Source organism: Phascolarctos cinereus, unplaced genomic scaffold (assembly GCF_003287225.1).
Source record: "Phascolarctos cinereus isolate Bilbo 61053 unplaced genomic scaffold, phaCin_HiC Scaffold_1;HRSCAF=81, whole genome shotgun sequence".
Classification (NCBI taxonomy): Eukaryota; Metazoa; Chordata; class Mammalia; order Diprotodontia; family Phascolarctidae; genus Phascolarctos; species Phascolarctos cinereus.
The window spans coordinates 70,710,678-70,726,276 of record NW_027555514.1 but is presented as its reverse complement, the minus strand read 5'-3'; the positions used below and the strand labels follow the sequence as shown (position 1 = coordinate 70,726,276).

The 15,599-nt window shown below is 39.4% G+C and overlaps 1 long non-coding RNA gene across 1 annotated transcript in view; it reads left to right on the top strand.

Annotated features, from left to right (window-relative positions):
- The window catches only part of LOC144456760 (uncharacterized), a 171,006-nt gene extending 156,108 nt beyond the window's left edge, over window positions 1–14,898 (top strand). Inside the window, exon 5 of the long non-coding RNA XR_013485837.1 lies at window positions 14,647–14,898. This is a non-coding gene — a long non-coding RNA (uncharacterized LOC144456760). The remainder of the gene's footprint in view (window positions 1–14,646) is intronic.
- Window positions 14,899–15,599: the final 701 nt, after the last annotated feature.

Here is a 15,599-nt window from a genome sequence, read left to right as displayed (position 1 = left end):
GGCTTCCTGAAGAGACTAAGATCAAACAGAAACTCCTCTTGACATTTAGAACCCTTCACAATTTGACTCCCACTTATCTTTCTAGGGTAATTATGCATTAATTTCTTCACCAGTTCTACAGTCCAGTCAAGCTGGCCTTTTGCAGTTCATCATACACAATATTCCATAGACTTTCTTTGCACAGATTGTCCTATATGACCATAATGCACTTTAAACTCACACTATCTCTTTCAAAAATGGTTAATTCTAAAAGGTAGGATTCACAGTTTCTTTCAAAGCTCAGTTTAAGGGCTACCTTCTAAATGAGACCTTTTCTAATTACCCACTAGCAACTAGTGCCTTTCCCTCAAATTACCTTGGGGGACTCATGCTGTCCCTGACCTCCATTTCAAATTTAAGCTCTGTGACAGCTGGGACAATTTCTTTCTTTCTTTTTTTTTTTTTAGTCTGCAGCACCTAGTACAGTGGTTATTACATCACAGACCCTTAATAAAACATTTGCTGAGTAAGTGAGTGATTACCATCTCCTAAGCTACTACCCCTTATATCTTTTTCAGAAGGGCCAAAATGTCAGTTGTCACTGAGAGGCCTCTGACCATGTATCCATGGTTTACCATCAGAGAAAGTTTCAGTTAGATTATTCAATGCGACATTGGTTTTCCCACCAATGAATCAATTGTGAGTAAACCAGATTGACTAAATTGACCAGTTGGTGATGTTTCGGGTATCATGTTTGTATCCCAAAGTGAAAAGAAGACAAAGGAAGGAATACAGAAGGTTACAACATCCCAGGTTCCAGGCTTCTGCTTTGTGAAAAGTCCAAACCTCAATACAAATGAAAGCATTAACATTACAGCTCAATCATAATTAGATGGAGTGTCCTGTACCCACTGGTCTGATGAAGTCTTTGATGTTGTTTTGCCCAGGTTGCATGGTACCCTACCTGTAATCATGTGAAGCCAATGACTGATAGTGTAAATCGCTAGTCTCCCTTTCATCTCAAAAGATACTTATAGCATGATGTTTTAGAGGTAAATACTTGGACATATTATCCCTGCCTTTATATGAAATTACAAGCAGGTGCAAGGCAGGGAAGTATTCTTCAGCCTTTGCCATCAAAAGAGGAGTTGCCCTGAGAAAAGAAATGTGGACTCTTTTTCCAAATTCATGTATTTCTCTGAATTCTACTGTCATAGAATAGAGCTCAGGGCTAGAAGTCTTAAAAGTTTGGGAAACATATAAGCATGTTGTACCCTTGATATCAGCTCAACTCCTTCCAGAAAGGTTGTCAAATGCAGAAATGCTATGAATTCATCATACATTAATCATCTAGGCCCACTGGGGAATTTTTGGTTCCTTGCTTTATCCGTCATAGAAAAAAATTCGCAAGACTCACATGATTCCATTTATTTTATGGTTATAAATAATCAAATACAATTTGCAACTCTGTGGTCTGTAATGCATTCAGATTGACTTAGAACACGATGGAAAAGAACAAGCTCGGTTTGTACTTGAGGCTTGCTAAGGACTGGAATTCCCCAGGTAGATCCTTCTCATTATGTAGGGCACAGTTATGTTTCAGAGACCTGTCTGGAACCCCAAGGGAAGGCTGCCTCTCATTAGGCATGTCCCAGGGAGCTCTGCTGATGGGAGTGCATACTGCACTATCTGCAGGCCAAGACGGGAAGGATAAAGATTTCAGAAATATGGAAATCAGGTGACTGCTCTCTGATTGAGTTGTTGCTGCTGTTGCTGCCGCTGTTGTTATTACTTAATACCTTGAATTGTTCAGTGCAAAGAATAAATAAAAGCTTACACAGCAAAGCTGAAGATTGTCAGTATGAACTGATAGTGACAAATACATGGTGAAGGCTTTGTTTTTCCCCAGGTCTATTCATACTTATTTTACAGGCCACGGACAAATGTATTACTCCAAAGTTCAGAGATGGTGGGTATGTGATTTTAATAGAGAATCTTCTATTTTGAAGTTGTGGCTTGGATTCAAGGTTTTACCCGCTGAAGACCTTCTAGAAAGCTTAAGGTTAAAACTCGTTCTCTTCCCTTCTCCCGTGCTTACTTCGATCTTCCCTTTCCCCCAAACCCCGTGGGTCATTTTATTATGTCAATTACACTTCGTTTCACAAAGACCTATTCTGATGTGTCATTGTGCTTTGGAGGAAGTCTTGAATTCTTGAAGGCCATGCTAGTAGGAAAAAAACCCCCAAAAGATTCTACTGTGGCGGAAGGGCTTCTAAGTATGGTCTGAGGGTTCATGTAAATAAGTACAGAGAAACTTCTTACCAGAGTATTAGCTACTAGGTGGTGAATTCTTTAGCCATTGTAATCAATGGGATAAAGGAACATTTTTCAGATGGCCTCCATTCCAATGTGGCCCCTCTCTGCTTCCATAGTGATGGTGGTATTGTAGAAACACATTACACATTTTTAGAATATTGTATCTATATAATACTCAATGTGTAATACCATTAGAATTTATATAATGTTATAGTATAGTATAACACTATTAGACATGTTTATCCAGTGACTAGTGAATTGACGTACTATTGAAAAGAATTAGCTACATCAATGTTCTCTTTACAAACAAAACCAGATAACAAAAGGCAGAGATAAGTAAATGAAAGGAAGTCTCAAAGGTTCTCCTTGAATAAATAAGTTAGCAAATTTGGTTTCATTAAACATTCTAAAGCCCCAAGAAACAATATCGTGGACAATTGATCATCTCTTCTTCCTTGAGCTCTCATGAGCTCAAGAAAAAAATACCACCATAAAGATAACTATAATGTATGCAGCAGAAACTGCTGGTTAAAGAGGTAGTAAAATTAAGTGGAGAACTTGACAAAGTCCTCCAAAACAACCAAACAGAGATTTTGATACTTGGTGACTTCAGTAAGAATGTGGGGACAAAAGAGAATGGTGAAAAATATGTTGGAAAATATGGCTCAGGCTTGAGAAATGAAAGAGGCCAAAGGCTTATAGCTTACCCCAAAGCCTCTGGACTGTATGCCATGAATACTTTCAGAAGGTGAACTGGAAGCTGCTGGACATGGCAAATAAATTGAAATTGACTTTATCTTAACAGAAAGGAAACAGAGCAAAATTTAAAATCAAAACCAATTTAGGAGAAAGAATAAAGATGGAACAATGACACTGTCTGCCAGTGAAGTAGGGGCAGCTAGGTGGAACAGTGGATAGAGCACTCGGTCTGGAGTCAGGAAGACTCATCTTCCTGAGTTCAAATCTGGCCTCAGACACTTATTAGCAGTATGACTCTGGGCAAGTCACTTAACTCTGTCTGTTTCAGTTCCTCATCTGTAAAATAAGCTGGAGAAGGAAATGGCAAACCACTCCAGTATCCTTGCCAAGAAAACCCCAATGGGGCTACAAAGAGTCAAACACAATCAAAACTACTGAATAACAATAATTAAAGTGGTTTCAACGTGATGTAAGAAGCAGTTAAGGAATACAGCAGATAGAGTGCTGGGGTTTGGCATCAAGAAGACCTAAGGCAAAATCTTGCCTCAGACAATTCCTAGCCTTATGGTCAAGCATCACTTAACCTCTCAGCCTCAGTTTCCTCATCTGTAAAATAAGGGAGTTGGACTCAGTGACCTCTAAAGTCCCTTCCAGCTCTAAATCTATGTTCTTAGGATACTTTTCAAGAGTTGAAAAATGGGAAGTTGAAAAGAACAAAGATATTGCTCATTATTGTTACAATTTCTTTAAAAAAATTAACCGACATAATTACTAGAATGAAGAGACCAAAAAAGCCCAGAAACTAAGAAACACTTGATTTCTGCAAAATTGAGAGATATAGGACCAACTACATCATAGTTTCATCATATAAATTAATTTGTAAAGTGTGATGAAGAGGGTTATTGAAAATTATACATTATAACCTCATATAAAGCAGTAGAATTCAGTGGAAGCAAAAAGTACACAGAAAGTTTGGTGTGAGACCCAGTGGAATGATTCAAATAACAGCCATGGATAAAATTAGCATTAAGGCAACCAACAGACAGAAAATAGAACCAAGTTATCAACATTTCTCCAATGACCTATTTCATTATTGGTAACATGGGAACTATTACATTGGGGCCCTAACACCTCAGTCCCTAATGTGCTATATGAGAAAGTTGAAATGGCACTTAAGAAGACAAAGTTGGCAAGAGTGGTGGAACTGGACCAAATACATAATAAGGGAACCTGTGTTGGAAGCAAGGCAAATTTGAATGCATTGAGGGATTATTTCCCAATGTATCTCGGGGAAGGTGAGACAAAAGAATAGAAAAAAAAAAGATAATATGTGAGCTTCGAAGAGTCAATTAAGAGCATTACTGCTGATATATATGCCTGATATTTCATCTTTAGGAAATGTTATTGAGAATGAGCATTTAAAATATCGTTGATGGTAATATAAGAGAATGGAAAGGTTTTCACAATACAATTCTCAATGATGGACCATATCTTCACTTAGAATCACACAATGGACTGAAAAATAGAGGCATTATTCTCTCAGTATTTTTAATTGTTGATTACAAAAAAAATTGATATGATAGATAAAACACAGTCATCAAGACTTTCTTTCAACGAGTAGCTGCTTTTACAAAGTTTCTTTGTTTACACAACTACAAAGAAAACTACGAAGATCCTATGACTATAAATGTAAATCAAGGCATAAAACAAAGAGCTGTGTGCTCCTTAAAGGTGTTCTCCACTGTAATGGAGGATGTTCTGCTCAAGATCTTAAAGGAAAAGAAATTCCTTATTGAAGACAGGATTCTCCAGAGGCTCCTCATTGTAGATTATGCTGTCTTGATTCTATGAAACCCTAGAATATTTCAAGGCCTTGTCTATGAGATGTGATAACTGAAAACAGATTAACTTAACAATCTACCTAGGAAAAACTAAATGGATAAAAAAAAGTCTTATATCTAAATAATAATGCGCAGCAGTTAGAATTGCTATCCATCTTCTTGGTGTATCAGTATCAGATACACTTGGAATAGACAATGTTGATGGAAAATTAATTGGAATCAGAATTAAGTAGGAAGTGAAGAGCAAGTCACGCTGCATTTTGGAAATCATGCAGTACCTTTAATAATCCTGAGATTCTAGAGATTTTTTTGATAGCTTCCATTCTTACTTTAATTGCATTAATTTTATCTATATAGATCTATTTATATCTGTCTGTCTGTCTATCTGTCTGTCTGTCTGTCTGTCTGTCTTTGTCTATTTATCTGTCTGCCTTCTATCTGAATGTCTGTCTGCCTGTCTATCTGTCTTTCTGTCTATCTATCGATCTATCTGTCTGTCTGTCTATTTACCTATCTGTCTCTCTGTCTATCTGTCTGTCTGTCTATCTGTCTGTCTGCCTATCTATCTGTCTTTCTGTCTGTCTATCTATTGATCTGTCTGACTGTCTGCCTGCCTGTCTGTCTATCTGTCTGTCTCTGTCTGTCTCTATCCACATGCTTCTGTGATTAGATTATCTCTAAAGTCCATCTCTCTCTAAATCTATCATCCTCTGCCCTGGGGTATGCTCCTTTCCCTCTGGGAGCTTCAGTTTTCCAAATGTAAATGAAATGTTGTAAAGTAAAATGAAAGTGTTGGATGAGATGATTTCTAAGCAGCATTTCTATGACTCTAAAGTAGAGAAACGCAGTCGTGTGCCTGGCAAACGCGAGATGCTAGCTAAGTGCTTATTGAACTGACTTGCATTGCCTTGATGAGGAAGTTATGTCCAGGGTTTTCATGTGGAAGGGTGAATTCAAAAGGTGCATCATCACTCTTGATCCTGTCTTGGAATCTCCTTAGAATTCCCTCTCCTTTGGGCACATCAGGCTGCTGTTTACACTGGGTGTTTTGGTTTTATTGTTACTCTATTTGTTGTTCATTCTATTGTTTCTGCATAGAAAGAAGCTGGGGCTAACATCCTACAAAGCCTGGATGTTAGCTAGAGTTCTTGCTTTTTTTTTTTTTTTTAGCCTTGCTGTTGACCTCAATCACAGCTAACAGCCTCACAAGCATCTCCTTAACCATCTCAGAAGCACTGGGCCTACTCCAACCCTACCTCCTTTTGATTCCTCTTCTTACTCTCTTTAAATCTTTTGAATAACTAGGATATTAATTCCCATGTCACCCTAGCCTGACTTCTCTGATGGCTCCTCATTTTCATAATAGCCTTTTTAAAAGGTGGCTGAACAATACAAAGTGCAGGACTACCAATTCTCTCTCCCTCCTCCAGCCTTTGGAATGAGGAGCTCTTGATTCTGATTGTGACTTTTTTCTCTCTTAAACTCTGCCCCTTTGATGCTTGGCTTTCACTGCTATTCCACTTGTCAGTGGATAACTTCACAATTTTATCCATGGGTAACCTCCACTACTGCCCTTTCTTGATGGGTAGAGAATTATTTTGTTTCTTTTCAGAAGTTTTCTTAGATTCACAACAGGCCTAGATAACATCTGCAGGGCCCTCCAGATGCTTCTGTTTACAAAAGATATCATGCTGATTGCATCAGTTGCAAACAATCATAGTAGCACAAATTTAGAACTAGAAATAACCTTAGAACCTCTCCAGTCCAAGCACTTGATTTTAATAGATGAGGAAACGAAGGCCCAGGAAGGTAAAATTGGTTCTGTCATTTTGGAAATAAAATCTGGAGCCATGTCCACACATTTACTAAATACCTTGATTTACTAAATTTACTACATACTCAAATTAACTAAATATAATAAATCCCCTTTGACATAGCAATATCACCACTAGGCCTATACTCTAAAGAGATAGAGGAAAGAGGAAAAGGGCCTATATGTAAAAAAATATTGAAAGCAGCTCTATGTCTTTTTTTTTAATAAAAAATATTTATTTTTAGTTTTCAACATTCACTTACACAAGATTTTGAGTTCCAAATTTTCTCCCCATCTCATCCCTCCCCCCAATCCAAGATGGCATGCATTCTGAATACCCTTCCCCTAATCTGCCCTCCCTTCTATCTCTCCCCCTCTTCTCTTATCCCCTTCTCCTTCTGTTTTCCTGTAGGGCAGGATAGATTTCTACACTCCATTCCCTGTATGTCTTATTTCCCAATTGCATGTGAAAACAATTTTTTAAAACATTTGTTTTTAAAACTTTGGCTTTCAAATTTTCTCCCTTCCTCCCTCCCCACCCACCCTCATTGAGAAGGCAAGCAACTCCATACAGGTTATACATGTGTACTCATGCAAAATACTTCCATAGTAGTCGTGTTGTGAAAAACTAAGTATATTTCCCTTAATCCTATCCTGCCCCGCATTCATTCTATTCTCTGTTTTGACCCTGTCCCACCTTAGAAATGTTTGCTTCTGGTTACCCCCTCCCCCAATCTGCCCTTCCGCTATCATTCCCCTGCTCTCTTGTCCCCTTCCCCTCCCCCCCTGTTTTCCTGTAGGGTAAAATAGTTTTCCATACCCATTTGAGTGTGTGTGTTATTCCCTCCTAAAGCCAAATCTGATGAAAATAAGATTCACTCATTCCCTCTCACCTTCCCCCATTTCCCCTCTACTGTAAAAGCCTTTTCTTGTCTGTTTTATGTGAGATAATTTACCCCATTCTACCTTTCCCTTTCTCCTTCTCCCAGTATAATCCTCTCTCACCCTTTAATTTTATTCCCCAGATATCATCCCTTCATCTTCAATTCATCCTGTGCCCTCTATTTATCCATCTATATACATACACATAATTTTTTCCCTCCAACTACTGTAGTACTGACAAAGGTCTCCTGAGTTACAAATATCATCTTTCTGTGGAGGAATGTAAACAGTTCAACCTTAATAAGTCTCTTATGATTTCTCTTTCCTGTTTACCTTTTCATGTTTCTCTTGAGTCTTGTATTTGAAAGTCAAATTTTCTATTCAGCTCTGGTCTTTTCATCAAGAATGCTTGAAAGTCCTCTATTTCACTGAATGACCATTTTCCCCTGAAGGATTATACTCAGTTTGGCTGGGTAGGTGATTTTTGGTTGTAATCCTCTCTCTTTTGACCTCAGGAATATTATATTCCAAGCCCTTAATGTAGAAGCTGCCAAATCTTGTGTTACCCTGATTGTGTTTCCACAATACTTGAATTGTTTCTTTCTGGCTGCTTGCAATATTTTCTCCTTGACCTGGGAACTCTGGAATTTGGCTACAATATTCCTAGGAGTTTTCCTTTGGGGATCTCTTTCAGGAGGTGATTGGTGGATTCTTTCAATTTCTATTTTGCCTCTGGTTCTAAAATATCAGGGCAGTTTTCCTTGATAATTTCTTGAAAGATGATGTCTAGGCTCTTTTTTTGATCATGGCTTTCAGATAGTCCAATAATTTTTAAATTCTCTCTCCTGGATCTATTTTCCAGGTCAGTTGTTTTTCCAATGAGATATTTCACATTGTTTTCTATTTTTCATTCTTTTGGATTTGTTTTACAGTGTCTTGATTTCTCATAAAGTCACTAGCTTCCAATTGCTCCATTCTAATTTTTAAGGAAGTATTTTCTTCAGTAAGCTTTTGGACTTCCTTTCCATTTGGCCAATTTTGATTTTTAAGGCATTATTCTCCTCATTGCCTTTTTGGTCCTCTTTTGCCATTTGGGTTAGGCTATTTTTTAAGGTGTTATTTTCTTCAGTATTTTTTTGGGTCTCCTTTACCAAGCAGTTGACTTATTTTTCATGATTTTCTTGCATCCTTCTCATTTTTCTTCCCAGTTTTTCCTCTACTTCTCTTACTTGCTTCTCAAAATCCTTTTCGAGCTCTTCCATGGCCTGGGACCAATTCGTATTTTTCTTAGAGGCTTTGGTTGTAGGAGCTTTGACTTTGTTGTCTTCTTCTGGTTGTATGTTTTGATCTTCTTTGTCACCAAAGAAAGATTCTGTGGTCTGACTTTTTTTGCACAGTTTCCTGATGCCAGCCAATTACTTGAGTTATAAACTCTTTGTTAAGGTAGGGGTCTGCTTCCAGTGTGGGGAATGTACTGTCCCAAGCTTCAGGGGTTTTGTGCAGCTGTTTTCAGAGATACTTCTAGGAATCTGTAAATTTTTAGTTCTTCAAGGTGGTATGATAAGGGGCAAGGTGTTTACTCCTTTCTTGGTCTGTGCTCTGGTCTATGAGTGACCACAAGCACTCTTTTCTGTCTTGGAACTATGAGGAGGATTTTTTCTTCACCACCACTATATGCTCCACCATACCAGCACTCCTTCTCACCCCAGGACCACCACCCAGAACTATGACCCAGATCCAAGCATGGGCAAAGCAAGAGAACCCTGCATCAGCACCAGCAAAGAGATCCCTTTATTCCCCCTCTGGTCAGCCACTAGATTCTCACTCAGTCTGTCAGCCAGAAGGTCTGGAAGCAGCTGCTGACCTGTAGCTACATCGGCACTGGGGCTGGGAACAAACCTCTCTCACCGCAGTCACAGACTTTTAATACTGACCTTCAAAGTTGGCTTTGGTGTTCGTGGGTTGAGAAGTCTGGAAACTGCCACAGCTGCCCATGATTCAGTCCTCTGAGGTCTGCTCTAGGTTTGCTGAGGCATGATCTTTGCCAGCGTGCCCACACCAAACTGTACTCCTCTCCCTGCTCAGCACAATAGATCTTTCTGATCAACCATCCAGGTTGTCTTGGGCTGGAAATTTGTTTTGCTCTGTCATTTTGTGGGTTCTACTGCTTTAGAATTTGTTTAGAGCCATTTTTTACAGGTATTTGGAGGGGTTTGGGGGAGAGCTCAAGCAAGTCACTGCTTATACTCCACCATCTTGGCTCCCCCTCCCAGCTCTTTTTCACAGTAGCCTAAAATAGGAAGTTAGACGCTCCTCCTTATAGGGAATGACTCAATACATTATAGTCTAATAATGCAATGGAGTATTATGGTGCCATAAGAAATGACAAAATGGACACTTTCAGAGAAAATTTAGAAGACCTCTATGAACTGATTCAGAGAGGATTGAGTAGAATTAGGAGAAAATTTTAGACAATGACATTATAGAGAAAAAGAAATTTGAAAAGCTTTAGAATTCTGATCAATGTAGCAGCAAGACTCATTCCAGAAGCCTGAATGTGAATCATGCCTTTCACCCTCCTGCCAGAGAGGTGAAAACCTTAAAATATATAGAGAGACATGCATTTGCAGACATGGTCAATGAGGAAATTTGTTTTTGCTTAGCTATACACATTTATGGTGATAGTTTTATCTTTGTTGTTGTTGTTTAATGGGAAGGACAGATTATAAATTCATGTAAAAATAGTTGGATTTTTTTTTTTGAAGATCACATAGATAGTGAGGACTAGAGGCAGAAATTTAGACCCAAGTCTTCCTAGCTCTAATTTTTGTTCCTCATTGAGAAGCTTGCTTTTTAGTTCCCCATGTTTTCTATTTTTTTCCTCTTCCTTCTTGTTTCTCAATTTGTATAATCCACAAAAGCAATCTACTTCCTGTAGCATTGTCTGTCCAGTTCATCCACTATCAAGTAAGTGGGCAAAGTGAATCTAAATAGGCTTTGTACTGTCTGGTAACTTTACATGTATGTTTATTTTATCTTCCAAGGTAGATTTCTTCTCCAGGGCAGACTGTGGGTCTGTCTACTCTGAGTCCCTTTGCCCAGAGGAAGAAGGGTGGGCATATAGACAATCAATCCATCAACAAACGTTTATTAAATGTGCCAGAGACTGTGCTAAAAACAGTGAAATGAATTCACGAGATGGACCACTGGGTTCCCAATGCATTGTACCAATCCCTGTGTGCTTCTTATTCTAGTTTATTCATGTTTTATGTATTTGAGGGTGCCCAGGATTTGCCTTTTTTGATATGTGTATTTGTAAAGGGAGCCTGCTCCCTTTGTCCTCTGTGTTCAGGAGCCACTCAGGTCATCCTGAGGTCTTGATAAACTCTTAATCGACCTCATATATACCCTGACATATCCCAGATCAGGATAAAGATTTTGGATGATGCCATTTTGGAACGTGCACTTACTTTATCTTTTTGTTTCTTTCTTCATTTTTACTGGACCTGAGATTCAACCAGTATTGAGAACTCTCAGTGAGGAATTTCCTCTGCCTGGTTACCTTCTTTCCCACATAGGGTCTTAAATAGTTGTCTAGGCTTAAGTGAATTGCCCAGGGTCACTCAGAGGCAGAACTTAATCCCAGATCTTCCTGATTCCAAGGCTAGCTCATAAGCCATTATACCATATTGACTCTTGCCTTTTGTTTTAACATCGATAAAGCATAACTAGCTAAATTTCCTGTAAGAGTGTGCCATGTCTCTCTTAAATACAGAATCTGATAATTTCAGGGTTTGGAAGGGAACTCAGAAACCATCTTACAGAGGCAGCTGGATGGCACAGTGCATAAAAGTACCTGGCGTGGAGTCAGGAAGACCTGAGTTCAAATCTGGCCTCAGACACTTACTAGCTGTGTGATCCGTGGCAAGTCACTTAACCCTGTTTGCCTCAGTTTCCTCATTTGTAAAATGAGCTGGAGAAGAAAATGGCAGCTCACTCCAGTATCTTTGCTAAGAAAACCCCAAATGGGGTCATGAAGAGTTGGATGTGACTGAAAAACAACCTAAGAACAACAAAAATTATCTCAATGCCAAATAAGGAGACACTGTTACAATAGGAAGATCAACTAATTCTGGTGTCAGTGAACCTGGGTTCAAATCCTACCTGTGTGACCTTGAGCAAATCACTTAACTTTCAGAGGTTTTGGAACCAAATAGCCTCTGAGGTCCCTTCCAGCCCTATAGCTATGTCTTATGATATATGGAAACTATATTTATCTCCACTCACTGGTAATGCCTAATGAATTAAAATTCTTAGCGAGTAATGTCTTAGTGGTTCAAGATGATTGACTTACAACTGGGGATGACCATTCAACTCTGGGATAGTCATGCATGTTTAAAATAAAAAAACCTGTCCAAGAACTTCATACTGACCACTGATTGAATAATTCTTTGAATACATACTGACCCGTGATTTAAAAAAAAAATACCGTTGCCAGAGTAACCCTGACAGATGGGTCTTTTCTCTGGCCTAAAGCCCCAACAGTGCATACAGACCATGCCAATTAGGGAGCTCAACCTGGGCTTTCTGTATGCTCCCAGGCACTGTGGGGAGTGTGTTGGCCTGAAGGCTATGACAGAATACCACGGCTCATGCCAAAGATTTTGTGCGCTGCTCACTTGCTGATCTATGGTGTATTCTGTAGCTTAAAGTGGGCAATATTCAGGCACATTCTAAGCCTTTGGATGCTCTGGACTCCCATGTTCAGCCCATATGGGAACCAAAGTCCTTTTTTATTAAATAAAATATAAGTATGTCAAAGCATAAACATTCGTCTGGTTCTCCCTTAAGAAGTTTATATTCATCTGGTGATCTCAGGAGGCCAGTCTGAGTCCAAGAAGTCTGGGGACCTTAGGCAATGAAGACCTGTTGGAAATTGGAAGGTACCTTAAAATGCTCTGCAGTAAACCAGAGGGATGACTAGGGCTTTGTCTTGGTGTACCAGATACGGAGAGGGGAGCGTGACTATCTATTCAACAGTAGGCTTCCTCTGCCTCTAAGTACTACAATGGCCTTGTGCTCGGGGTTCCCCATAGCTATAGCATACTCAGCCTAATGCATCTGTTATTCTTGTACCCTGCCCCAAGGGCCCAGTGGCTGATTACACCACTTTTTAGGTATAGACTCATATGCTCAGGCTGAAGGGGATAATTGATAATGATTCTATACACAAACTGCAACCCCACCTCATCCTGAGCATTAAGAGTTTTAGGGGTCTGGACTCTCTTGGGGATAGGCTACCCGCCACAGAATTCTGCACCCTAAGTGAGAGTGAGTTGCACCTCCACATGCAAGCCAAGGTGGTACCTGAGGCCTTCTCCCATTATCGATAAACTTGATTCTATACTATTCCCACTCCACTGCCCTCTCTAAAAATGGGCTTCTCAAGATATCCCAGAGACTTTTCATCTGAGGCAGTGAGCCATAGAGCTTTATGTCCTGAGAAAGTCTCCTTCCTTTCCGCTAATTCCCCTCCACCACATAATCTTGCCCCAGGCTCCAGAATTGCTCATTATACAGTATCTCCAGTATGACTCATCAAGGCCCTGAGGAAACAAGTATTATAATGAAAGTATAAAACATGACTTTCTTCATGGCTGTGGAGCAAGACCCTGGAACCACCCCGTTTCCAATCTTCTGCTGACAGTGAGGTGGAATGCAAAAGCTAGAATCCAATCCACGAGTCAGAAAAGAAAACCAAAGAAAAAAAGAAGAGAACAAAGACCAAGGTTGACATATTTTCTCCCATATTTTGACCAGTGTTTTCTGTGTTGTTTTATTGCTCAGGTCAAGCCAAAAATGCCCTCAGACTATGGATAATAAACTTAAGATTCCCAAGAATTATTAGTTGATCATATTCCCTTGTCTTTTTATCTTCTTATTTTGGAGGGCAGGTGTGTGGGGTGATGTAGCTACCCAGCCCTTAAGCTATTCTGATTGTTTGATTGTTAGGACCTGAGTATGTGTTATTCTTTCTCTATTCCTTCCACTCCCCACTTGGGAAATTTCCATCTGCTTTGGACATTCCCTCCCCCTGCTTCCTTTTAGAACTCAAAGGCAAAGATTTAATTCAATATTTTTAGGAAAATCTACCTCTCCTGTCAATGAATAAATCTTTTTTTTCTGTCTCTTTTAGGGGCCTCACTGTCTCTTTCTCTGACCTCTCATTCATTACAGGCTTATGCCCCTTTGGAACTTTCTTGGGGATAATGTTTGGCTTCAGCATGGATGAGGAAGCTGCCTCTGGAGGCCTGGAAGGTGGTCTCCCCAGGTCACTGTGGGCCAAATCCTTTCCCTGTACTCTTCCATAGGATAAACACAAAGCTCCTACTTCCTGTGCTGCCAATACCCAAGAGGAGAAAGAGCCATCCATCTATTTGAAAGGGAAATACACCATTATTAAGAATTTTGAATAAGACACATTCATGTAGGTATCTCTCATTGTAGAGACTGCTCACTTCCCTTACACAGTGCATGGAGTGAATGTGGCAGATGGTGGCAAATGGTGGCTAACTTTGCTTTCCCAGTTGATGGAGTTCAGCAAAGCCTCTGTGGTTAGTCTGTTGCTTTACTATAATCCAGAGTGACTAATTAGACAAAATGATCTTCCACACAGAAACATTTTTATTTAGGACCTGCCGAAAGTGTCCAGCTGCAGATGGAAGGAAGTCAAGGTGATGGGTAACTGAACCTTTGATTCCAGCTGCACTGAATGGCAGATCTGTTGCTAAAAGTGTCAAAGTACCATCTACCTTATCCTGAACTGAATACAGATAGTGCCTGACACATAGTAGGTGTTTCATAAATACTTCTTGTTTAATTCACTTCCCCCCCAAATTGAACCACAGTTTTCATCAGTTTGAGACTCTTATGAAAAGCAATGCTCATCTACTTCAATATTTTCTTTTCTATGGATGTACATTCCTTCAGTCAGATTATTTCCACCTAAAGAAAACAAAGAAGGAATAGAGAAAATGAACAGATATCCTACATTTTAGCTTTCTAACCCCAAACTGGAGATCATGACAAATAATGGGCTTTTCTTTCATGTTGCAGAAGTAAGACTTGAAGAATTCAGTCTCCAGATATGTCATCATCATCCCACAATCTCAAACAACCTGACAATGAGAAACTGACAAGACTGGAGGAATAGGGGTATTGTAGTATCCTTTATGCAAACTCCAAATACCTGTTAAAAGTGATGTGTGAGGGTTGGGATTGGGCCATCCAATAACCCACTGGAAAGATCAAGAAAGAAGACATGATGCACCCAAATTTTGTTTGGTAATAAAAAATTTGGTCTAGCTATCCTGGCAGTGATCATTAATTTTGCGATGTTTTGATTTAGTGTTTGTGTTAATGTATTCTAAGATGTCTGAGAATATGAAAGTAACACCTGGTGTGCTCTGTGCAAATGCTTCTCCACTTCAGGAAGAAAGCCAAAGGGGACATACAGCTGAACCTGAAGCATCATTATAAATAGGCTCCAGGGAATAAACTCCTCAAATTTCTGAGAATAAAACAAAGTCAGGGAAAATATACAAATATACCAGTCTTTCAATATGCACAAGATGTACCTTGAAAGAGTTATTATGCACAGAAGTTTGTTTTGGATGGTTTATAAACCAGGCCAAGTTTCTACGCCATGAAAATGCCTGCCTGCCTGCCTGCCTGCCTGCCTGCCTTCCTTCCTTCCTTCCTCCTTCCTTCCTTCCTTCCTTCCTTCCTTCCTTCCATCCTTTCTTCCTTCCTTCTTTCCTTCCTTTTTCTCTTTCCTTCTTTGTCTTTTTAAAACATGTGTAATTTGCTAGCAGAGGCAATAAGGCCAATTTTTTTAAATGCCAATGCTCAAAAGTTTAATTTTGTCTCTTGACTATGAAAAGGTGGATTCTTCCTAGAATTAATTAAGCGTGTCATAGCTGGTCATATCTCATGCCGTGATAGAAAAGAGGAAAGGAGGAAATTCTGATACTTCATTCCTTATAGCAATTACTCTGTTATCCAATCAA